The sequence below is a fragment of the Bidens hawaiensis genome, unplaced genomic scaffold, assembly GCF_021521415.1.
Source record: "Bidens hawaiensis isolate Kalapana, Puna unplaced genomic scaffold, B.hawaiensis_p1.1 tig00040103_1, whole genome shotgun sequence".
Taxonomy (NCBI): Eukaryota; Viridiplantae; Streptophyta; class Magnoliopsida; order Asterales; family Asteraceae; genus Bidens; species Bidens hawaiensis.
Genome location: NW_027497073.1, coordinates 18,270 through 43,224, shown reverse-complemented (window position 1 = coordinate 43,224; position 24,955 = coordinate 18,270). Strand labels below are relative to the sequence as shown.

At 35.9% G+C, this 24,955-nt stretch overlaps 1 non-coding gene and 3 pseudogenes across 2 annotated transcripts; 1 reads left to right on the top strand and 3 right to left on the bottom strand.

The window, feature by feature from the left end:
• Positions 1 to 10,544: 10,544 nt before the first annotated feature.
• LOC143591852 (S-norcoclaurine synthase 1-like) lies at positions 10,545 to 19,825 on the top strand (annotated as a pseudogene). The gene is made up of 5 exons (XR_013145794.1): positions 10,545 to 10,830; positions 11,931 to 12,038; positions 17,362 to 17,498; positions 18,208 to 18,532; positions 19,574 to 19,825. The product of XR_013145794.1 is annotated as an S-norcoclaurine synthase 1-like (transcript).
• Positions 19,826 to 21,797: 1,972 nt separating this feature from the next.
• LOC143591866 (small nucleolar RNA Z101) lies at positions 21,798 to 21,875 on the bottom strand (annotated as a pseudogene).
• Positions 21,876 to 21,941: 66 nt separating this feature from the next.
• LOC143591865 (small nucleolar RNA Z101) lies at positions 21,942 to 22,038 on the bottom strand (annotated as a pseudogene).
• Positions 22,039 to 22,065: 27 nt separating this feature from the next.
• On the bottom strand, positions 22,066 to 22,154 carry LOC143591867 (small nucleolar RNA snoR14). The gene has a single exon (XR_013145796.1). It is a non-coding gene; the product is annotated as a small nucleolar RNA snoR14 (small nucleolar RNA).
• Positions 22,155 to 24,955: the final 2,801 nt, after the last annotated feature.

Below are 24,955 nucleotides of genomic sequence, written 5' to 3'. Positions count from 1 at the left end.
AAGCGAATTCACAATATTAAATCAACAAACAAATAGCAATAAGTAAGTAAACTCAAAATTAAAACTAATTGAAACTACCTGATGGATTAAATCGCAGATCTAAGGTTTAACCTAAGTTTTTCCCAAAATTTAGCATCGGTGAGAACGAACGAAAGGCGATAGTAGCTTAGTAGGAGTGTGAAGGAGTTACAGGTAGAATTAACTGAATTTATATATAGTTGGATGGATTAATAATAATAATAATAATAATAATAAATTATAATAATATAATAATATTAAGGATGGAAGTTGACGTAATCCGGAGAGTGAGACGACGGTCGTCGGTGGCGGTGGAGATCTGCGGGACAGCCTGGACGGACGGAGGAGATTCTAATTCTAATTCTAACTTTATATATATACCATTTTTTTTTATTTTTTATTTTTACGACGTTTTTTATAGCGGCCGTTATAACCATTTTTGGACTTGTTTTCTTCTTTCCAGTTAAATCCGGGTGTAATATTTTAGGAAATTTTGGTAAAAAAGAAAATTCTAATATTCTAACAATAAATAATTCTAAATTCAAATGTTGTGTATATTTTTATTTTAGGATATAATATAATTAAAATCTTCTATAATAGTATGTTGTAATTAGAATAGACAGAATTACAAATTTTGTCCTTTAAAAAAAGCCAAAAACCGGTTCGTGTCCTTTTCTAAGTTTCCTTGCAGGCGGTGTACTTTAAACTTTTTTTTTCTACACGTTATGTCCTTTACGCTAACTGGGTTAGAAAAACTCAGTTAAATGCCCTCACGTGAGACGCATGTGAGGGCATTTTTGTCTTTTTGCCTACCCTGCAACTTCTTCTTCTTCAGATATGAACACCTCTAAATAAACCCAGATTCCGGTCAAACTCGCCAAGGGATCACCACCGCCACCATAGCTCCGCCACCAGCCACCGCCGGAGAACCCATAAACCCAGATTCCGGTCAAACTCGCCGGAGAAGACACAAACCCAGATCCATCTTCCAGATCCAACTCGCCGGAGAACCCACAAACCCAGATCCATCTTCAACTAGAACCCGAGTCTCTTGACCAGAATGTAAGCACACCATAAAAGCAATTTCAATTTACTGATTTTTGAAAAATATAATTGTTTGTGAAACAATTATATTTACCCAATGTCCAAGTCGCTATCGTAAATTAACAACCCGATTCTCTTGACCCGATTCTTTATACCCAATGTCCAAGTCGCTATCGTAAACCCTAGATCACCAAACCCCATCTGGGTCGTTCCAGATCTTCAGATCCGGCGACGGGGCTGTTCTTCGTCACCATTCGCCGGCCGCCATCATCGTCTTGTTCCCCGCCCACAATAGCTTCACTGCTACATCTTTCTTTCCTAATCTCGTTGTCACCATCTCCGCCGCGTGAAGCAGATATGAAGATGGTAGCGACTGTTAATAACAGAACCATCTCTACTGCCTTAATCGGAGACGAGAACGATATGAACCCTAGGGGTGTGCTGATGGCGGGGGGGGGGGGGGGGGGGGGGGGGGGGGGGGGGCGATGGTTGTTTAACCCTAGGGAGGATGATTACGGTGGGGATATAAGGAAGCCCCATGATTGTTTTACTAGCTGTGTGAGAAATTGAAGGAAATGGGAGGTATGTATTATATTAATGGTGGTATCGGTCCGGAAGCGGGAAAAGAAGAAGAAGAAGAAGAAGACGGCGGTGGTGATGTAGGTGACTGGTTGCAGGTACAGGTGAAAAGACAAAAATGCCCTCACATGCGTCTCACGTGAGGGCATTTAACTGAGTTTTTCTAACCCAGTTAGCGTAAAGGACATAACGTGTAGAAAAAAAAAGTTTAAAGTACACCGCCTGCAAGGAAACTTAGAAAAGGACACGAACCGGTTTTTGGCTTTTTTTAAAGGACACAATTTGTAATTCTGTCATTAGAATAAGTGTTAGATATTTTATAATATGATGTAGTGATAGCACTTCTAGGAAGCATCAATTTTTCAGTAGACTCAGGTTTGATCCCGACGTACAATATTTTGTAGACGGCATGGATGACTTAATGAAGGAAGACCGGGATTTTTGTGATATCTGGTTTGATCCTAACAGCGACTGGGTTTTACCATCAGTGAGACTTCGGGCGGGTGGATTTTTCTCGGAACTTGAGATGACTTAGAGGCGCTTAAGGGTTTCGTACGGCTGAGTTGGACTGGCTGACGGTGGCCTTTAGCCATTAGGTCACTCCTTACGTAACACCGAAGAAATTATCTGTTTGTTGGTTGTTCGAAAAGAAAAAGGCTTAATTATTTAAAATCATTGCTGCTAATAAGAGATGAGACTAGAAACATAAATCTATATTTTATTAGAAGTTGGCGTATGGCAACTTAGATTATTTATTTATAATAATAAGACTCGATACGGATTAAGAATTATTAGTTTTTTAATTTTAAATAATAAGTTTTTATTCGTTTTGTAAAAGAGAAACTTATGTATACCTTGTACGTTTTAAAAGAATTATTATTATTTTTTATAGATTTTTTTCTGCTTTACAAAATAAGATTAGTAAAATTTAAAAGTTTAGCTAGTTACGAACCCTATTTTTGTTAGTGGATTTTAGAAGGTCGGCAAGGTGTTAATTAAACTAGTAAATTTAGCTTGTGATTCTATAAATTTGTTGAATTATTGAGCGAGATCTAAGAAAAAAGATGATAGATTTTTGACAATTAAAATTTAAATAAAAAATTAGGTTAGCTATGCTGGTTTTACCCTATGACCTAATGATATGGCGTTTATCACCCATAAAGGTTGTGAGTTCAAATAACTAAAAGTAGAAGACTAATATAAGTTTTTTTAGGTGAAAGTAGAAGCCGGTGAGTTTTAAAGTTTAAAATAATTGTTGTTACAAAAGCATTATTGCTATGATTTGATTTTCTAATTAGTAATAAAATTATGAGTGTCATTTTACCAAATAATAATTGAAATCATGAGAATATATAAAAATTAAATTGGGTTGGTTACTTGGTTACATTTTTCTCTACCGACATGATGGGTGTGGGACATGAATATATATTTCAAAATGGAATTTATTTTAGTTAATGCGGTCCTTATAAAATCATGCTCCACCATTCTCATTAATTGCATGCGACTTTCTCTTAAATAGTTAAATGTCAAAGTCAGTTGAAAACTTTTACTTGTGTTTGGATCCAAGATATTTGTGAGCTTACATAATTTTAATTTATGGGTAAAGGTGTTGTAAAATTAATAATGTTTGGTTTATTGAGATTTAAGAAAGCTAGCATTTTCATTTTATTTAGTTGGGTTTTGATTTTACCTTGATTAATAAAGAAACAATAATAGCATTAGCAATGCCAATGAGGATACTGCTTGTGTGCTCAACTTTCTTTTAGTTTATGTTTTGTTTTTATTATATCCTTTTAAAGCCATGTTCGATTATATCAAAATTGGCTTTGTTATCAAAGTGGCAATGAAGATACAAGACAGAACTGACAAATCTATGGGTTAACATGATTAATAGCATTCTTTTTAGTAAAATAATTTCAAGAAGCACTATGTTTAAACAAAAAAGTAATCTGAAAAACACATTGAAAGTCGAAGTTGATACAAAAGAATTTAACATTGATGCAATTGGTCACTTGAAAATATATCTACTACTGACTATGTAATTGAGAATAAATGGAGTCATTGAAGAAACTAAGAATATATTCATAGAGGCAATAAGAACATGTAAATTGACGAACTAAATACAAGGACAAAATGAACTTACAATTTTGGAATTCAAAACGGAATAGAAAGTCGTATGAAGAGTTAAAATTAGGGAAGCTGCAACATTGTGTTGCTTTGCTTATAACTATTTAGTAACAAAAGCCAAGGATAAATGGAAGTTGTTAGGAGACGATTTTTGGCATGTTTATGGTTCACTCTCTATATGTCACTATTTGAGAAATCAGTTTTTAAGCAAAAAGTCTATTCTTGGATAAATGTGTTACCTTTAAATGTTAATTTGTTTTATTGGAGAGTCGAATTTCAACAGTATTTCTATAAGAAAAGCTTTTGACAACTCGAACGGTTACCATACCATCAACATGTCTCTTGCAGGTGGCATGCCCTTGATGAATTTGATATGGGAACAAATCAACTCGTGGTGAAAGTTACTCGATGATGGATCTATTAGAGTTTTTGAAGTTATTGGCCGAGACCAAATCCTTTTAGAAGATAATTCACGCGATTGTTTTCAAAACTTGGTGATTTATTTTAAAGGCTATAAATGGCAAGGTACTAAAAACATAAATCCACACTCGGATATAATACTGGAAGGGATAAAGACGAACACTTTTCTACGGATAAAAAATAAAGCGAAAATTCAATCTGAGTGTAACTAGTGGCGTAGGTTCAAATTTTGAAGTTCATTAACAAAGATTATGCGGTGGAATTTCCTTTTTTAAATGCCGGCTACCATATTTGGTACTATATTCGGTAGAGTGACAAACAATTCAGAAAATCATAAAGATTACCGATGGTGGGCCCAGGAATTTTATTACAGGGGTCGGAAAATTTTTGGGTTTGTATTCAATTATTATTGTTAAATATTTTTTTTCCGATATGGTTCGATTGTTCAAGTCAGGTAATTGGTATATAGGTTCTTTTGCGTGATTGGACCGTTCCGATTGAGTCGAATCGGATTGGGTAATATAGAAGAAAGATAATTAAACAAAATAGTATATATAAACAAAAAATACGTGAAACTTCATTTAACAATGCATAATTTTAATAATATATATTTAAAGTTGTTCTTTATTGATTTATTTTCTATTTTCTTTTTCTTTTTTTTAATTTAACCAAAATATCATCTAGTCATGATATTCATAGGTAAGTTTTTCTCCATTAAATAAATACAACTATCGTTTAAATTCTCATTACCCATCTGATTACATAAACTGGACTTCACGTACTTCATCGTCGAAAAGCATTTTCAACGCTTGCGGTTGCAATGGGTAATATGAGAGCTAACTTTAATAAACGATACACCAATGCAAACGAAGTTCGTGAGCAATACAACGTATATAGAAAGTCAAAACATTTTCTTTCAAGATTAAAGCTCTTAATCCGTTAAACTCACCCAACGTACTATTTGCGCCATCATAACAATTTTTTAATAGGTTAAATGCAGATTGGGTTGAAAGTTTTGGGCTTGGGCTTAATTGGGTATGTATTGATCGGGCATGAACCGTATTAAATTTGTTTATATTAAACTCAAATTTAGTTGAATAAGTCTACCTATTCTAATAATGTAAAATAACTGGGGACATATGCCACTTGTAGAATCATTCTTAGCAAAAATTTCCCGCTCAAAGTATTTTTCCTATTTTTAATGAAAACTTATTTATGTCAGTGTAATAAAAACATATCAATCCACTATTTAATCAAATAACTAATTACCTAAATTATAAAGATTAAAAATATGTGGGTATTTATGTCATTATAATAAAAATATTTATATATTTAATAAAATCATATCTACATTTTTTTATTAAATCAATTTATAAACATTTTTCAGTGTAGGAGATGAATTTGGTAAAATTTAATGAACGATATTTATAGGTTTAAGAAGATAAAAACAAGAAGAAATGATGAATGAATAGTTATTTTATTCTCACGTATTCATTCAACCTCCGTAGATCCATGGAGTTCGTATACATCTAGGGCTGTCGCTTTTAACTGAAACCCAAAACCCAACCCGAAAAACCCATACCCCGAACTAACCCAACCCGAAAAACCCAAACCAGAGAAAAGACTAACCCAAACCCGAAACCGAAGTAATTCGGGTTGGTTCTCGAGTTTGATTTATAAGTTTCGGGTCAACCCGAAAAACCCGAATAAACTTTTAGTTTTGAAATTAAATATATTTTTAGGTATAATAGGCTTAGTCTTAATCACTAAAGCTATTATAATCTGGGCCTAATCAACTGTTGTCATTCCAACTACTATGGGTCGATCGGTTATTGTTAATTTATGTTTTCCGTTTATTACTAATAGCAACCGTGATCGAACAACCAAATCACGTTTGATTGAAGATGATTAAGGTTCAAGTTAGTTACTTTGTTTTACTCTTCTTTTGAATTGTTTTATGACTTTATTAAGTTATGTTGATTTATTATTTTATTATTTGTGTTACGAGCAAAGAAGAACATGTTTTAATTTTAGCATTGAAGTTTTTTTTGTTTTTTGTTTCATTTTTAGGATACTCGAAACCCGATTAACCCAACCCGAACCTGAATTACCCGAACCCGAAAAACCCATGAGAGATTTGGGTTGGGTTTCGGTAAGATTTAAAACTTTGAAACCCGAATAACCCGACCCACAAAACCCAAAACCCGAAGAACGAACCTGAGGAATACCCCTACATACATCTCTTTCAAATTTGTAATACAAAAGCGTGTTTTAGTTAGGCTAATTTTATATATGATGTTCTCTTTTTATGCCAGTTATAATGAAAAATCTTATCTTTTGTTAGAATTCGCAATTCTATTAAAAAAATATAATTAAAACTTATAAAATCACTAGGTGAATATTTTTTGTGATTATGAATAAATTGGTTAGAAAATATAATTTGAACTTATTAAAGTAATTTGATAAAATATATGGTTTTTTTAATTTAATCATTTAATTTATACAGTTTAATAAAATTTTATTTTTTGAGCTTCTCGTGCATTACACGAGTTCTAAAGCTAGTTGTTTATATACAACATTCATATGATTATAATTGTATATATATAAATTAATTTTTATTATGGCCGGTCTTGAAATTTCATGGGAGTCATTATGGAATTTTCACAGAGTCGTTTTGTCATTCTTAAAATTCCACATTGCTCGGGGTCAAAATTTCACAGGAGTCGGTTGAGAATTTAACACATATATGCTACTAAAAAACAAATTTCACATAGGTCGACCGACCCCCTACTCATAGAGTAGGTATGCCCATGAAGATTACCGAAAACTGAGTATGTATAGTTGTATACTCTTAGGGGGTGTTTGGTACAGAGAAAAAAAATGAAAAGAAATGGAAATGGAAATGGGAGAGAAATGGAATTGGTGAGAAATGGAAATGGGTGGAGATTTGAAAATCATTTCCTTTATTTGGTACAATAGAGAAATGGGTGGAGAAATGGCGGAGAAACGGGAGCAGAGACCCTAATCACCGGTGGCTCATCGCAGGTCGGAAGTGGCCGGAAGTGGTGGCTCTAATCGCCGGTCGGCATCATCATCATCCTCGCAACACCCTAATCGTGATTTAGGGTTCCGATTTAGGGACGTGGGTTATGAACGGACGCGAACGCAGAAGTGGCGGCTCATCGCCGGTCGGCATCATCATCATCCTCATCGCAGAAGTGGGTTTCCTGAGTTGGCCGGAAGTGGCGGCGGCGAATCTGTGATGGCCGGCGGGAGGAAGGGATGAAGAAGGGAGTAGAGAAATCCATTTCTCTTCCAAATGGAGAGAAATCCAATTCTCCAATTTTACACTAAACCCAATTCCCAGAGAATTGAAATTCTCTACCCAATTCTCCTCTCAATTCTCCCAAACAAGAGAAATTCAATTCTCCACCCACAACTCTCTCTACCAAACACCCCCTTATAGTTTTTAAATATATTATTTATTATATATATATATATATATATATATTAAAAGATAAATGTTTGTTTACTCACATTACTCCACTATTCATCATTTTGTGGCTGTTGTTAAGCCACGCTACCTACTTTTCCTAATTTCATATGTTAAAAGAGGAAATGATAGTTATTTGAGAAGATGCACTCTTCATCAATTATGCACTGTTTATTTGTTTATTAAAACTAATTTGTCACTACTACAACAGTAAGTTGGTTGTTTTAGGGTGTTTGGGTTTTAAAGTTGATGAATAATTGGGCCGGCCCTTGGTCTGAGAATCCATTGTTGAGACTGATAGACTGTTAGTGACATCATCAAATCACCAATTTCATAACATATTAACAAAATCTTATCTATTACTTGGTTTTAAATCTTTAATGTAGATGCAACATTATGGCTATTGATTTTTGAAAATTGTTTAATTATTACATTTATATATGACCATCGACAGTTTTGGTGTCGCAAGAACTTTATTGAGCCACTTGGTAACACTTTACTGGTGCAAGGTTTTTTTGTTTTTTTAGCCCGTAATAAACCCTAATGAAAACCAACTTAGTGCCAATTTTTTTGTGTTTTTAGTTCCAATATCGTAATTAACGTAATGAAAACCGATCGAGTGCCAATTTTTTTAGTTCCGCTATCGTAATGTATTTAGGTGACGGAAACCGACTTAATTTGCGTCGACTCACCGCCTCAACACAAGGATTGACAATGGTCGAATTTTACCAACGCTTGAGTTCTACCGACCGACCGCCATCCCATCTATCAAGCTCAATTTTTATAATTTTTTTGTCTTAGTTCCGCTATGTTAACGCACGTAACTGAAACCGACTGAATTCGCGTTGACTTACCACATATGTGACGATATTGTTTTGGTTGTTTACAAAGTAATTTTTTGATAACCGATGCCGACCGAATCCATCTCCTGTCGCCGCAACATGGCGGGTTTTTTTACTAGTTTAAAGTAAAATCAATTTACCGTGAACTTGACAGAAAATCTAATCTAACTTTGTGGAAATGATATAAACTCTTACTATACTATTAAAGCAATACAAGGTTTTCATATGGTATTCAACTATCATGTCCACATAGACTTCCAACTCATCAATTTTTCATTTATATAATTTCCACATGTTAATTTGAACATTAATTTTAAACATTAACTCATAAGTTGAAGAAAGTTTTAAAATAAATTGTTATAATCATCATTTATTGAGCAATAAAGACAATTAATTGTTTTCACTGTTATTTTTTTAAACTTTGAGACTTTGTTATTTTTATTTTTTTTTGGATTTTGAGAAATTATTTACGAAGGTTTGGACTGGATGTTTGGATTGAAATGGTGGCTTAAGTCAAGAGGTTTAGATTATATTGTTGATTTATTAAACGTGCGATTTAATAAAAATTATAATTGTTTCTCATTGTTATATTGATATTTTTAGCATTTTTTATGTTGTGTATTTAAATGTTTTATAATTTCAATAAAAATAGTTTTTATAACACACAACTTATGTTACAACATCTACATGTTTATGGTTCATAGTTTACAATATATGACTTTAGTAGATGATGAAGTTTTAATTATTTTTTTTTGTTTATGGTATAAGTTAGAAATATGTGGCATAACTTAGAATTTTACTATACTATTAAAGCAATACAAGGTTTTCATATGACATTCAACTATCATGTTCACATATAGGCTTCCAACTCATCAATTTTCTATTTTTTATATAATTTCCACATGTTAATTTAAACATTAACTTCTGAATTGAAGAAAATTTCAAAATAAATTGTTAAAATCATCACTTATTGAGTAATAAAGACAATTAATTGTTTTCATCGTTATTTTTTTTAATTAGAGACTTTGTTATTTTATTTTTTTGGATTTTGGGAAATTATTTATGAACGTTTTAACCGGGTGTATGGATTTTTGGATTGAAATGGTGGTTTAAGTCACGAGGTTCGGATTATATTGTTGCTTTAATTATTAAACGCGCGGTTTAATAAAAATTATAATTATTTCTCATTGTTATATTGATATTTTTAGCATTTTTTATGTTATATACTTAAATGTTTTATAATTGCAATAAAAATAGTTTTTATAACACACAACTTATGTTACAACATTTACATGTTTATGATTCATAGTTTATAATATATGACTTTAGTAGATGATGAAGCTTTAATTATTTTATTTTATTTTATTTGTTTCATGGTACAAGATAGAAATATGTGACATAACTTAGAATTATGTTTTAAATTGTTAGTTTTCTCTATTTGTCTTTGTATTTTGGATTCTTTTAATTAAAACAACAACGTGATACATAATTAAAAAAAATATATAATAATAATGCTAGATTATCTGACATTTACAATTAATTAAAATGTATATAACACACACACGTGCGCGCGCATATACACACACATATATATACATACATACATATATAAAGTTTTATATATTTTCTGTCTGTGTGTAACACGATATGTAACCTAGCTGTGACAATATATGAACTTCATGAGCATTCAATGTACTTGCTAAAGTTAAAGCACATGATTTAACCAATGTTTATAATATTCATTGCAATTTTAATACTTTAAATCGAATCATAGAACTTCGTGAACATCGAACATACATGTAAATCACCTTTGTTTGATAGGTTCTGGCAGTTAGCAACAGTTGAAAGTATCTGCTGCTTGCCGTTATGCAAGCATTCTCTATTGAATGTTTCCAAAGCATGTACACACAATTGACATGACAACAATGAAATAAGCAAAATACTTAATTCATTACATCTATCTATCCACTAATATATAATGCACCTACGTTTCAATATGAAGACACAAGTTAATTTCAGCAATGGCCATAGATAATAACAATAATAGTAATAATAATAGTAATAGCAATAACACTGGCGAGATAAATAACAGAGCCAGGTTCGGCGGTTCGATTCCGGTTGACAATGTGCAAGCACTTGCATCGGAGGACTCGAAAAATGTTCCGGTTCGGTATATTCGACCGGAGATTGAATCCGAAGAGATTCTATACGATGAATCACTTCGGATTCCGGTGATTGACAGTAGAGATTGGGGATGATGAGCTGGCTAAACTTCATGTTGCTTGTAGAGATTGGGGATTCTTTCAGGTAACCGGTAATTGTGTGTGGCAGTGTGTAATGGATAGGTTTAGTTCAGTTTCGGGCTAAAACCAACAAAAAACCAAAATTTTGGTTTTTGAGTGTTTAAAAACTGTTTAGTTTCGATATGTTCGGACTTGGTTTTTTCAGTCTTTAGTTGGATTCGGTCCAGTTGAGGTAATTTTGATATTTGAGCTTGAAAATTTTTAGGAAAAAAAAACAAAGAAATTAGCAAGAAACAAATAATGAATTTAGGCTTTACCATTATTTTTAGTTTATACTTTATTTAGTTATTATACGGATGGGTTAAAATATTGGGTTAAACTATCTATTATAGATTACTTAAAATTCAAATAGTGAGCATCTATAAGTTCGGTTCGGTTTTAATCACACGCAAAACTGAAACCGAATAAAAAGTTCGTTTAAAAAAAGACATAAAACCAAACAATCGGTTTTATTTGGGTTTTTTCAGTTTTTGGCATTTGGTCTTTGAAATTTTTTGGCAAAAAATATAGGAATTTAGGCCTAATTTTTTTTTTGTTAGTCTATACTTTATTTTATTATTATACATTTGTGCTAATATATTTAGGTTAAATTATATATTATACTATTACAAATTACATAAAATTCAAAATAAATAATGAAAATCTATAAGTTCAATTCGTTTTCTTTTTCCGGTTTTAATTACACGCAAAATCGAAACCGAATCAAAAGTTCAACTTTAATATATATATATAAAATAAACCAACGTTCGGTTTTGGTTTCGATTTTGGTTTCGGTTTAGGTTTCGGTATATAGGAACAATTATTTCGGTTGTGGGTCCTTTTTTTTTTCTAGCACACCCCAAATTATCTGTATAGTTATTGACTAGCAAAAATATATCCCGCAGATTATTGTTGAAAATCGACAAATAGATAAACAAACACTTGTGCAACGATATATTTTGAAAGCACGAAAACCTTAATATAACAAATAATATGATGTTTTATTATTAATTATGTGAAATAAAGGTACAAAAATGTATTGGATTACATCGAAACAGAAGGCAAGCGGGCAACAAGCTGCGCCGCTACTCCTTTCAAAATCTTGTTTTGTTAAAATGTGAACAGTTAGTAAATCATGGGATATCAGAAAGCATAGATGCAATGAAGAAAGTTACTCAGGAGTTCTTCAAGCTGCCATTAGAGGAGAAGATGAAATGTGCTCAGCTTCCAAACACCATTGTAGGGGTATGGTACTAAACCCGGCTTACGACCTTAATTTATTATGTCTGGCTTATTTTATTATATGGACTAATACAATATTATTGGGCTGAGGGGGTTTTGTGGAGGTAACCCTAACTGGGCTAGGCCCATTAGGGTACCATGATGGTGGCCATGTGGCTCCCTATATAAGGAGGTCTCCACCTCCTTATTAAAGGTTGTTCTCAATAAGAGCCACCACCATAACCATTTTTGTGTCTGTAAACAAGAGATCCTCGAGATTTCTTAGCAGTCACCTCCACACCCACAAAAACCATTGCAGATCTGAGCGGAGGAGAGCGAGATTTGGTTACATCATCCCGTAGAAGACAATCCGAGATTTGGTTAGATCTCAAGCTACCGGAGAAGAAGATCGAGTCGTGGTTCGTTCATCTCGAAGACCGGGGAACATCGTCATGGATCAGGTCAGATTCATTTCATGTTTCTTCATTGGCGCCATCCGTGGGACGGTAACGAACCACGTCTTGATCTTCCCCGTTTCATGTCCAGATCTGTGTTTCTAGAGTGACGGAGGTTAGATCTGGTTCTAATTCCTTCAGATCTGATTCCGTTTGAGCAATAGTTACGTTCGATATTCTTGTTTGTCTCTCTAGATCTGCGTTCATACGCAATGGGTGCCGGATCCAGATCTGATTTTTCAGTGTTCAATGCTGGAATAAGTTCAAGATCTATAGTCACAAAGCAAAAATTGGGTGTAAAAAAGGAATACATAGGTACAACTCTTTTTGCAGTGGGTACCATCATATTTGCATATCTTTGACTCATGTGGAAAGGCATCTTCTAGGAGAATGACAGGCTGTGTACAGCCTCAAAATAATAGCCATCAATATTATCCCATTTTGGTGTTTCAAATAAATTATATGGTGCGCATGCATGCGTGCAGCCGCGGATCAACACTCCACCGCCCGTGGAAGGCTTCGTCACCATGCATCCGCGCGCCGCGGCTGATGCACCACCATGCATGCGTGCAGCCGCGGATCAACACTCCACCACATGTGGAAGATTTCGCCACGATGCATGCATGCGTCCCCGCGGATGAGCATTCCACCATTATGCATGCGCGGGCCGCGGATAATGCACTACCCCGCCATGCATGCATGCAGCCGCGGATCAACATTCCACCACCTATGAAAGATTCCAACGCCATGCATGCGCACGCAACCCTTCGCCATGCATGCGCGCTCAACTCCCGCCATGCATGCGTGCTCAACTCTCCGCCATGCATGCGCGCTCAACTCCCGACATGCATGCGCGCTCAACTTTCTGCCGCTATGCATGCGCGCCCGCGGATCACCACTCCGCCGCCATGCATATGCGACCTTGGATCACCATTCCGCCGCCATGCACGCGCGCCCGCGGATCCTCACTCCGCAGCCATGCATGCGCGCCCGCGGAAACCACTATGTGAGTTCGAAAGACGACTCCATGCTTTTGGTTTTATGTAGAAGACTCCAACGCCATGCATGTGCACGCAACCCTCCACCATGCTTGTGCGCAACTCGCCGCCATGCATGCTCGCTCAACTCTCCGCCATGCATGCGCGCTCAACTTTCAGCCGCTATGCATGCGCGCCCGAGGATCACCACTCCGCCGCCATGCATACGCGACCTTGGATCACCACTCCGCCTCAATGCATGCGCGCCCGCGAGTAACCGCTCTGCCGCCATGCATGCGCGCCCGCGAGTAACCGCTCCGCCGCCATGCATGCGCACCGCGGATCAAAACCCCATGCGGGTTGGAAGACGACCCCATGCGGGTCAAAAATAGTACAATATGAGCTTGGAAGACGACACCATTCATGGGCGCCGTGCTCCGACATAACAAACTCTGACCAAGGCGGGTCACCTGCAAGTTCCGCAGGTAAGCACCCGACCACAGTTCATGTGCGCCGATGGGTTTCAACAATACGTCACCATGCATGCGAGCTAAGGATCATCGCGTCACCGTGCATGCATGCGTGTCCCGCTGATCAACTCTGCGCCGCCATGCGTGCGCTTCCGCAGATGAACAATCCGCCGCCATGCATGCACGCCATGCACATGTTGCACTCCACCGACATGCTTGCGCGCCGCTGCTGATAGTGCACTACGCCTTCATATATCATGCGCGCAGCCGCGAGTCATCACTTCGCCGCCATGCATGCATGCTCGCGAGTCACCACTCCGCCGCCATGCATGCGCTCCCACGGAAACCAACATGTGGGTTGGAAGACGACTCCATGCCTTTGGTTTGGCTCAGAAGACTCTACCGCCATGCATGCGCGTCCGCAAAAACCCACCATGCGGGTCGGAAGACGACTCAATGCATTTGGTTTTGTGTAGAAGACTCCGCCGCCTTGCATGAGCGCCCGCGGAAACCACCATGTGGGTCGTGCCTTTGGTTTTGCGCAGAAGACTTCGCCGCCATGCATGCGCGCCCGCGAGTCACCACTCCGCCGCCATGCAAGGGCACTGCGGAGGATCAAGATTCTGCTACCATGCATGCGCGCCACCGGAGATCAAGTCTCCGCTTCCATGCATGCGCAGTGCCGAAGATCAAGACTTCGCCACCATGCATGTGCGCCCACGAGTCACCACTCTGCCGCCATGCATGCGCACTACCAAGGATCAAGATTCCGCTGCCATGCATACGCGCCATCGGAGATCAAGTCTCCGCTTCCATGCATGCACACCGTTAAGGATCACCCACCACCTCCGCCGAGGAGCCGCGCCTCTAACTTGTTAGATCCACGGAGTCCGCTTGTCTGCACCGCGCTTGATGAAAAGCAAATTTTACAAAGTATAAAATGTCCAAGAAAGTTTACACACGTGCGAAGGAAAAAACCGTTTATAACCGCAATCCGGGTATCAACACCTGCGGGTTGGCAACGCCACCCACGGATCATAGCCGCGATCCGCGTATCAACACCTGCGGGTTGGCAATGCCATCAACACCTGCGGGAAGAGAAGTTAACCTCGGACTCCGGCAGGTTAAGTTATTGATGGCGTGTTAATCACTCATGGCGGGACCCTCTCGTTTCGCATGCAAGCTCTGATAGATCAACACAATATTCACCAACAATCACGGTAATCCAAAGCATCTGGTGGACCGCCTCGGACTCCCGCGAGCTACGTGCAAAACTTCCGGCGAATGAATTCCACCACTATGGCTACCGCAGACCACATGAAAGCTCCGAGTAAAACTAGGGCGGGTCGATTCCGCCTCCCGCAGGCATTATGCGTGCTCCATACTCCCTCTAGTAGACCAACTCCACCACCAGTCACATGTGAGTAGACGTGCTAAAAGCCGTCCGTGGCAGGTCATATACGCGGACTGCAAGACGTGACAGCCGCTCCCGCGAGTGACATAAGCGCTCAGATATTCCAGCCCCAACACAGTGCCACCATGAAACACTAACGGCGTGTCATCTGGGCACTCACGAGGATCAACTAGCAACCATAAAGAGCCGCATGCGCACTCCCACAAGTTAACTTCAGCCATCATGGATGTATCGCGGGTCATTTCTGGCTCCCGCAGATCACGAGAGAGTTCCATAGCGGGTTGATTCGCGCCATTCCGCGTCCGTAAACAACTTTTGCGGGTTACTACCGGGGCTCGTCACGCTTACGCATGGATGAAATTCACTCTACCACCATCATCGGGGACTGAAGAAGCGATCTGGATGTCTTTCATATGATGAATGAAGGTGTTTTCTTGATGTATGAGTATATAGGATTTGCATGAAATGGCACAAAAAGTGCTTATATTAATGCAAAATATATGGCTACGCGCCAAACTTAAAGGTTGGGAATCCTAATAAACCCGCTCGGCTACGCGCCGAATATTAGGTTGGGCACACCTCATAATTCGCCTAAGGATGGAAGACATCCGAATATATAGGTTGGGAATCCTTATAAACCCATACGGCCATGCGCCAAACTTAAAGGTTGGGAATCCTCATAAACCCATACAGCTACACGCCATATTTAAAGGTTGGGAATCCTTATAAACCCATACGGCTACGCGCCAAACTTAAAGGTTGGGAATCCTCATAAACCCATAGGGCCACGCGCCAAACATAAAGGTCGGGAGCCTAATAATATCCCACATGGCCACGCGCCAAACATAAAGGTCGGGAGCCTAATAATATCCCAAACGGCCACGCGCCAAACATAAAGGTCGGGAGCCTAATAATATCCCAAACGGCCACGCGCCAACGTAGGTTAGGCACACCTCATAATTGGCTAGAGGATGGGAACCTTGTAATACATCCACTTTTAGTTGATATGTTTTTGCAGGTTCGGCTACGAGTCGCACAAGCACCTATGACATTATTATTATTATCTAGCCGTTTGTGCCTCCATTATTATTTTGAAAACAAGTTGGGATAGTCATCCTGCGTAGAAGAGGCCCTTGTGGGCCAGTCATTATCATCATATTATAGCTCATAAGCCGCAACTCGCGCATGCTCCGTTATTTTATAGCTCGTAAGTCGCCTCGCGCGCAAGCTTCATTATTTTTATAGCTCGTAAGCTGCCTCGCGCGCAAGTTGCATTACATTATTATCGAGATGCGCACTCTATCTTTTATCAGGCCCCGCGCCACTATTGTTATGATGCGTGCTATATCTTATTCATGCCAGTGCACCATTATTATCATAAGGATCACAACATGTCACCATCATGGAGAAAACCTCTCAAAACTAAAAGACAATAAAGACAAGGCCGAAGAAAGGGGAAAAAACCGCCTCATATCCTAACACACCTTATGAAGTCCAGCGCTCCACCTAAACGCTTGCACGCCTAGGAGCAACAGCGGACTTGGGGGGCTTGTAGGGGTATGGTACTAAACCCGGCTTACGACCTTAATTTATTATGTCTGGCTTATTTTATTATATGGACTAATACAATATTATTGGGCTGAGGGGGTTTTGTGGAGGTAACCCTAACTGGGCTAGGCCCATTAGGGTACCATGATGGTGGCCATGAGGCTCCCTATATAAGGAGGTCTCCACCTCCTTATTAAAGGTTGTTCTCAATAAGAGCCACCACCATAACCATTTTTGTGTCTGTAAACAAGAGATCCTCGAGATTTCTTAGCAGTCACCTCCACACCCCCAAAAACCATTGCAGATCTGAGCGGAGGAGAGCGAGATTTGGTTACATCATCCCGTAGAAGACAATCCGAGATTTGGTTAGATCTCAAGCTACCGGAGAAGAAGATTGAGTCGTGGTTCGTTCATCTCGAAGACCGGGGAACATCGTCATGGATCAGGTCAGATTCATTTCATGTTTCTTCAACCATTGAAGGCTATGGTCAAGCATTTGTTGTTTCTGATGAACAAAAGCTTGATTGGGGAGACATGCTCTTTATTTTACCATTGCCTATAGACCAAAGGAACCTTAGATTTTGGCCTCAAAATCCCATTTCCTTCAGGTAAAATTTGTAATTAGCAAGTATATATTCTGTTAAAAAACCTATTGTTTTTACAAAAAAAAAAGAAAAAGAAAAAACTTGTTCATTAATTTAAATGAACGCATATGACACATGTCTCGTTCGTTCATTTATGTTCCTTCACTTGAATTCGTTTGTTTACGTTCATTAGTTTATGTATGTTTAATTTCGTTCTTTATACATTCGTCTAAAGTTTCAGGCCTACTACAAATTAAGCTAGTTCTATAATACTAAAATTTCACATATTACAATTCAGTCTTGTTTTCATAATTTTTTAGGCTAAATAGATTGATGTTCATGTTTTTTTTTATCAATGCTCGCTCTAATATGTTCGTTTGTGTCCGTTAAGTTATTTTTGTATATGTTTGTAAATCATTTGTTTATACCATTTAAGAACAACCAAAAGCGTCTCGAACATTTTTATTTTCTTAACAAACGAACATGACCAAGAAAACATTGTTTGGTTAATTGCATATTTCAATCGTTTGTTTAATTTAAGTTGAAATGTTGAAAAAACGAACAAGAACACGCCCTATTTGTGTCTATTCAGTTCATTTACTGTCGAGTACCAATTTGGTTATCAATCCTTACTTAACAACATAGTCATTAAGTCGTCACCGGCTTGGCGCATAGTGTATTGTCATCATTTCAGCCAATAAGTTGTGGTTTGATTTTTATTTATGTTGACCAGGAAAACTTTAGACAAATATTCGAACAAGTTATACGGCGTATCAATGAAACTCTTTAAGTTAATATCTATAAACCTTGGGATTAAACCTGAATCAGGTGACGAAGTGTTTAAGAATTACTCGCAAGGTATAAGAATGAACTACTATCCACCATGTCTTGAAGCCCGGAAGGTTTTAGGATTGGCACCGCACTCGGATGCAACCGGGCTAACCCTCTTGGTTCAAGTCAATGAGGTCCAAGGGCTACAAATCAAGAAGAACTCAAAATGGGTGCCTATTATACCCATTCCTGGATCGATTATCGTCAACATTGGTGATGTCTTGGAGGTAACTGACCAATCACCAAAAACATATTGTATAATTTGATTTGAATTTGTTTCTTCTCAATGTTTTTTTTCAAATTTGGACAAAATAGAACCAAATTTAACAGTTAGATTTAGAGTTGGCGAATAACGGTGTGGATTGACCCAAAATACTTTCATATAAGCCTTTCTAGACTTGTCAATATAAACATGTCAATATCTTGTCGAGACCCCCGACATCTTGTCGAGACTCAAGGATATTTTGGAAATATCACCCGACTAGATTTTCAACAAACTCGATCGCGCCAGATGTCAATATCATGTCGAGACTCCCGAATATTTTGGAAAAAAACCATCGAACCGTCATGATTTTTAGGCGTCTTGACTAGATTTTTGGAGTCCAATGAGAGATAATCTCGTCTTCCGTCGAGATTTTTTTTGACGAATTTTGTTGGTGAAATCTAGTCAAGATGCCTAAAAATCATGACGGTTCAATGGTTTTTTTCCAAAATATTCGGGAGTCTCGACATGATATTGACGTCTGGCGTGATCGAGTTTGGCCTAGCTTTTATTTTTTGGCTTATGCTTAGATTTTAAAGTAGCTTATAGTTTATTTTCTATTATTTGATAAGCTCTTTTTAAGTGTTTGGATTAGTTTATATTCTACAAGTACCATCATTTAAGGGCAAATGAGTAGCTTACACTAATAAACTTCTTCAAATAAGCTAAAAAACCATCTTCAAATAAGCCTTTTTCAAATTAGTTTATATAAGCTTATAAGCATAAGCTTAAAAATGCTAAACCAAAAACCAAATTAAGCTTACTTTTATAAAAAAAAAAAAAGTGGGTCGACTGGATTTGGAGCGAACGTTCTGGGAAAAGCTGGTTAAGTGAACATGTTGTTTACTTTGACAAGGAAAAATGAACATTTTAGTTTTAGATCCTATGCAAACACAACCTATATCAACCCATTGAAAAAGTTAAATCAAAACTGGCATACTGTTGACTTTAGTAGTGGTGATCTTGGATTTTTGATAGAACAATAATTGTATTTGCATCAAAACAGATAATGAGCAATGGAGAGTATAAGAGTATTGAGCATAGGGCTGTAGTTGACTATAAAAAGGAGCGCCTCTCGATTGCAGCTTTCCATAGTCCGGGCCTTGAAGCCATGATCGGGCCTTTGCCCGAGCTCGTTAAAGAGAAGACGCCAAAGTATAAGACAATTGATGCACCCAAGTATTTGAAGTTATTCGTTAATAGCAAACTTGACGGCAAATGTCTTATTGATCATATGAAGATCCAATAAAAACTTTGATTTGGTCAGAAATTTTATAATTTGGAATCCTTGTTTTGTAACCTAACACAAAATAACACGTTTATAGCTTGATTACAAAATGGAAACCACTTCACTCTATCATTTAAAAGAAAATAGTTCAACAAATCTGTGAGCAATCTAATCTAGTTTCCTATTCCTATATTCATATATATTATATAATTACACTAAAAAACACAATATTTCTCTCTCCTATTCAATTAAACAATATTTTTTATACTTTTCATTATAGTTTTCTCTCTCCACCCTATAATTTACAAAAAAATCACTACCTTTTTCTCAAATTTACAAAAAATCACTACATTTTCTCTCTCCACCCTATAATTTACACTCATAACTCACCCTATAATTTACAAATCCTCCTCACATAATTTTAGAGAATGGGTTGGAAATGCTCTAACCTACACAAATTGCAACTGATACTGTCAAATATTCACATAAATTCACAAAGATTTATATTTAAAAATCATGCAAATTAAAATAAGGTTTATTGGATTTTAATAATCCCTAGTGACTGGTATTGGCCGATAATAATCCCTATTCATTTTATTACCACTGGCGGTCCCAAATTTAAAAAAGTTGGTCCCCAATGGTCCCCGTTAAAAATGACTTAACGCCATTATACTTTCTTCCGAATTTCAAACTAATATTTTAGGGTTTTTGATTGGAAAGAAGATACGAGTCGATTGATGTAAAACTTCGTTCGAAATCGTGCTCCAAAACGACGAAACAATGCTTCAATTCGGGTGTTAGAGCACAATTAAGAAAAATCAAGTTTTCTGGATCACCGTTTCGAGCTAAGTTTTAAATCAGTCGACTCGTATCCTCCTTACGATCAAAAACCCTAAAAATTAGTTTGAAATTCGGAAAAAAGTATAACGGCGTTAAGTCATTTTTAACGGCGGACCATTGGGGCCAACTTTTTTTAATTTGGGACCGCCAGTGGTGATAAAATAAATAGGGATTATTATCAACCAATACCAGTCAATACGGATTATTAAAATCCAATAAACCTTAAAATAATCATCCTACATTAAAAAACTGTCAATTTCCTTGTAACTGGTTAACCTATTCTATTCTGAATTTTTGTTGTAACAATACTGTTTTACTATGTTGGTAATTAATCATGACAGGTCTCAAAAACCAGAGCCTAACTATCTCATTAAGTTGTACATGTTAGGATTCCTTATTTGCATTCCCTCTTGATTCATATAAGAGCATTCTCATTCCATCTCCTATCCCTAAATCAAAACTTATACTAAAACTCACTACATTTTTCTCCCTCTATTTCAATTAAATAATACTTTTTACACATTTTATTATTACCTTTTCTCTTCCCTTCACTCACAACCATTCTCAAAATATATTAAAAAATTATAGATGATGAACAGTAACTTTTCAAATATACAGAAAAATCATTATTTTTTCTAAAATATAAAAATTCTTCATTCACAACACTCTGAATCACTTTCTAAATTATAAAAACACTCCTTACATTAGATGAGGAGGTGAATGAGAATGCTCAAAGTAGTTTCTGATGAGTCACTCTTCACTCTCTATTAACGTATCAAAACTCTTTTTTTATTCTTTAATATGCTAAAAAAGTTGCATTATTCAAACACCTTTTAACTTAAAAAAGTTAATAAATCTTTTAAACTTATAAAAGTTTATAAATTATAAGGTAAAAAATAAGAAATCCGAAACACCGCTAAATTGTTGACCAAGTTATTTTGTATTACAGCTTACAAGCAAAGCATTAATGTAATCAGAGTTTGATATATATTTTCTTGTTGGTTATATAATAAAAGTCATTACATTATACTACCATGCGATCTTCATCAATTATTAGGAGTCAGGCCTTTGAATTCGTTTCAGCTAATTATCATCTCCTCAAAAGATGGCATAATTATCCGCACTAAAAGATTAACTAAAAGTAGCACTTAATATTGAGCATAATTGGCATCAGTTAGCATCAAGAAAAATTCAGACGCAAATTACTCATTTGTTATAAGAGATTCATCATACGCCAAATTAATTTCACCAAAAATATAGGTAAATAAAAGATCAATAACAAAAACAAAATTAATTAAAAATATTCATTCGGCATCAGTTCTCCAAGGTGTTGTAGCATCAAAAATAACGCTTTCAGTCGCAAATTACCCATTTGTTAAATAAAGATTCATCACATGCCGTGTAAATAAAATTTAAAAAAAAAATAAAAAGCGATCGGAACCTGTCGGGATTCAATGTTTAGCATCAATCAAAAATTGTCAGTGGATTGACAGACCATTGAATTTTATCGTCACCTCGCTTTTAAATCAAACAAAACAAAATAATAATAACAATAATAATTAATTTATCGCTCAGAACTTCTTAGAGGTATTGCTGCCATCACCGACAGAATTATTAATTCTGTATATGGAGCGGTTATGTTTTCCTCATAGCGATCTATATACACATATATAAAAAAAAAATTGAAGCTACATAAAAACTTAACTGAAAACAATAGTGGAACTGATGTTTTAAAACTTGAAGCCGTGGAATCTGATTGATATGAGTTTGCTAGTCGTACCGTGAGGCATAAATAGAGGTGATATGACGGTTACGGCGCAAAAACCCTAGGATTTTCAGTTGTAAACAAAACATGTTGTTTGGGCTCACGGCCCATTAAACTCTTCTTTTATTAACTAGGCTAAATACCCGTGTATAACACAGGTTTAACAAATTTAATTTTATAAGTTCAAAACATTTAAAGTATCAATAATAATAAGTCATGATAAATAAATTTGGCTATTAAGTATAAAAGGTACAAACATATGTTATAGTTAAATTATATACTGTTTTTACTAATGCATTAATTATAACTTGACAAAATATTTATGATAGATATCACATGTTTGTTTAATAGTAAGGTTTAAAATTTTCTACATTTTAGAAGATAAGTGTGCTTAAACAAACATAAATATGTAAATATAGCATTTTCTACCATATAGCATTATATTTCACGAAAAAAATACCTTATAAATACTTGCCCGTTTAACAGAGAACGAAATCTCAACATAAATGACCATACTATAAGAAAAAGAATAATTAATGTGCTTCCTATACAATAAATGATCGAACACAATATAAATGATACAATTATTCATGTCATGAGAGAAAAGAATAAACAAAATGGTGAATTACATTAAATAAGGACAAGATTAAACCAAACAAATTATCACATATTTGAAGAAATATTGCAGCAAAATGGCTAATCAAACCCTGCAAATTGTTAAAAAGATAAGGTTTTTACAAATGTTAACTACAAAAATAATAGCTTGTAAGTTCTCTAAATGCATGTGATGACCATTAAATTTTAAAGATTTCAGACCCAAATGAAAAAAATAGACACAAAAAAAATCTGTGGACTTACATGGAGAATGAAAGTTGAAGAGCCAAAAAAAACCCATTCCTAACAACCATATTTAACCATCGTCACGTCAAGAACATGTAGATATCTTCACTTAAAGAAAAGCAATCATAGCAATTAGTGGAGACAAATAGATTTAAAGTAGGGGTGTGCAAGAAAACAAAAAAACCTATCCGAAACCGAAAAATCCAAACAGTAAAAACCGAAAAACTGAAGTTATGTTTCGGTTTTGGTTTTTTCATGAAATAAAAACCGAAAAGACCGAACCGAAGTGAATTTCTAAATTGTTATTTATTTATTTTTTATTTTAAATAATTTATAAGAATTTAATAAGTATGTAACTCAAATATTTTTTAACCAAAATGCATAATTATCAATTAGTTAACAATTAACAAAATTATTGATACTTATATTCATTATTTTTCCACAACTTTTTTTTCGGCCTAAATTTTCTAAGGTCAAATGAAAAAAACCGAAAGGGAACCGAAACAAAAACCAAAACCGAAAACACTTAAACCAAACAGAAACCAAAACGAAAACCGAAAAACTGAAACCGAGAAAACCGAAACCAAACGGTCTTAAAATTCAAAAAACTTAAGTTTTGGTTTTTTATTTGGTTTTATCTTAAAAACGCACCGAACCACACCACGCACACCCTAATTTAAAGGATTCATAAGCAAAGCAACTTACCTGGAAATGGGATATGGGGAGCAGATGCAAAGAAACACAAAAAGGCACAAATCGACGCAAAGATCAAGGACCCCTGCACAATCAAAAACTAATCTAATTAATGGTGAATATAACAGGTCACTACGCAGTCAACAATAATTCATAATAATTTAGGTAGCAAAAAAAAAAGAATGTATCACAGGACTGCACAAACTTATTCTAATGTAGTAAGTGCCATAAAATTCATTCAAATTTGACACTATATTAGACTTTTACCTTTTTCCAACCCATTAAGAATTGGAATTTTGATATTTGTCAACAACGTATTAACAACCATATAATCCCTAATCGAGTTAGGTGTTATTGTTTTGAAATGCAACAAAGAATTATGTTTACTATATCTTTTTGTTAGAAAGTATAGTTTTTTTAAAAACATACTGAATGCAGCCATGCATAAATTTCAAATTACTTTAACCTTTCTAATATACAGTTATGCTTCAAGTTCTGGTATTCACAAAATGGCCCATTTATTAATTTTGACCGACAGATTTCCTACCATCTATTACACATGATCTTCAATCTATCCTCTTAACTGCAACCTATTCTAAAGGATATTGAGTAATAGGCTAAAAAAAATTGGATGATAAAAGTCATAAAAACAACAAATACATGTTTAAACCATATATTAACCTTAAATCGAAATCGAGGATTTGGAAATAGAAATAAGTAACCATATTAATTCGAGCACCCAATAATAAAGAGATGTAGATACAAATCTTATATTGAAGATGGTATATAATGAGCTGATTAAGACGATGATTTCAAAATGATTTTAGTTATGAATCGATGACAAACGATGTTGATAATTGAGTATAAATGGTGATGTAAAGCAAGCTAGTTTTATACTTTTAATCTTGAAGACGATGGCCGATTACGATGATTGATACCTTAAATCTTGAAGACGGCTCAATTATTAAGATATGTGGATTGTGGAAACCGATTGAGAGATTAAAGGAGGAACAATCTTGCAT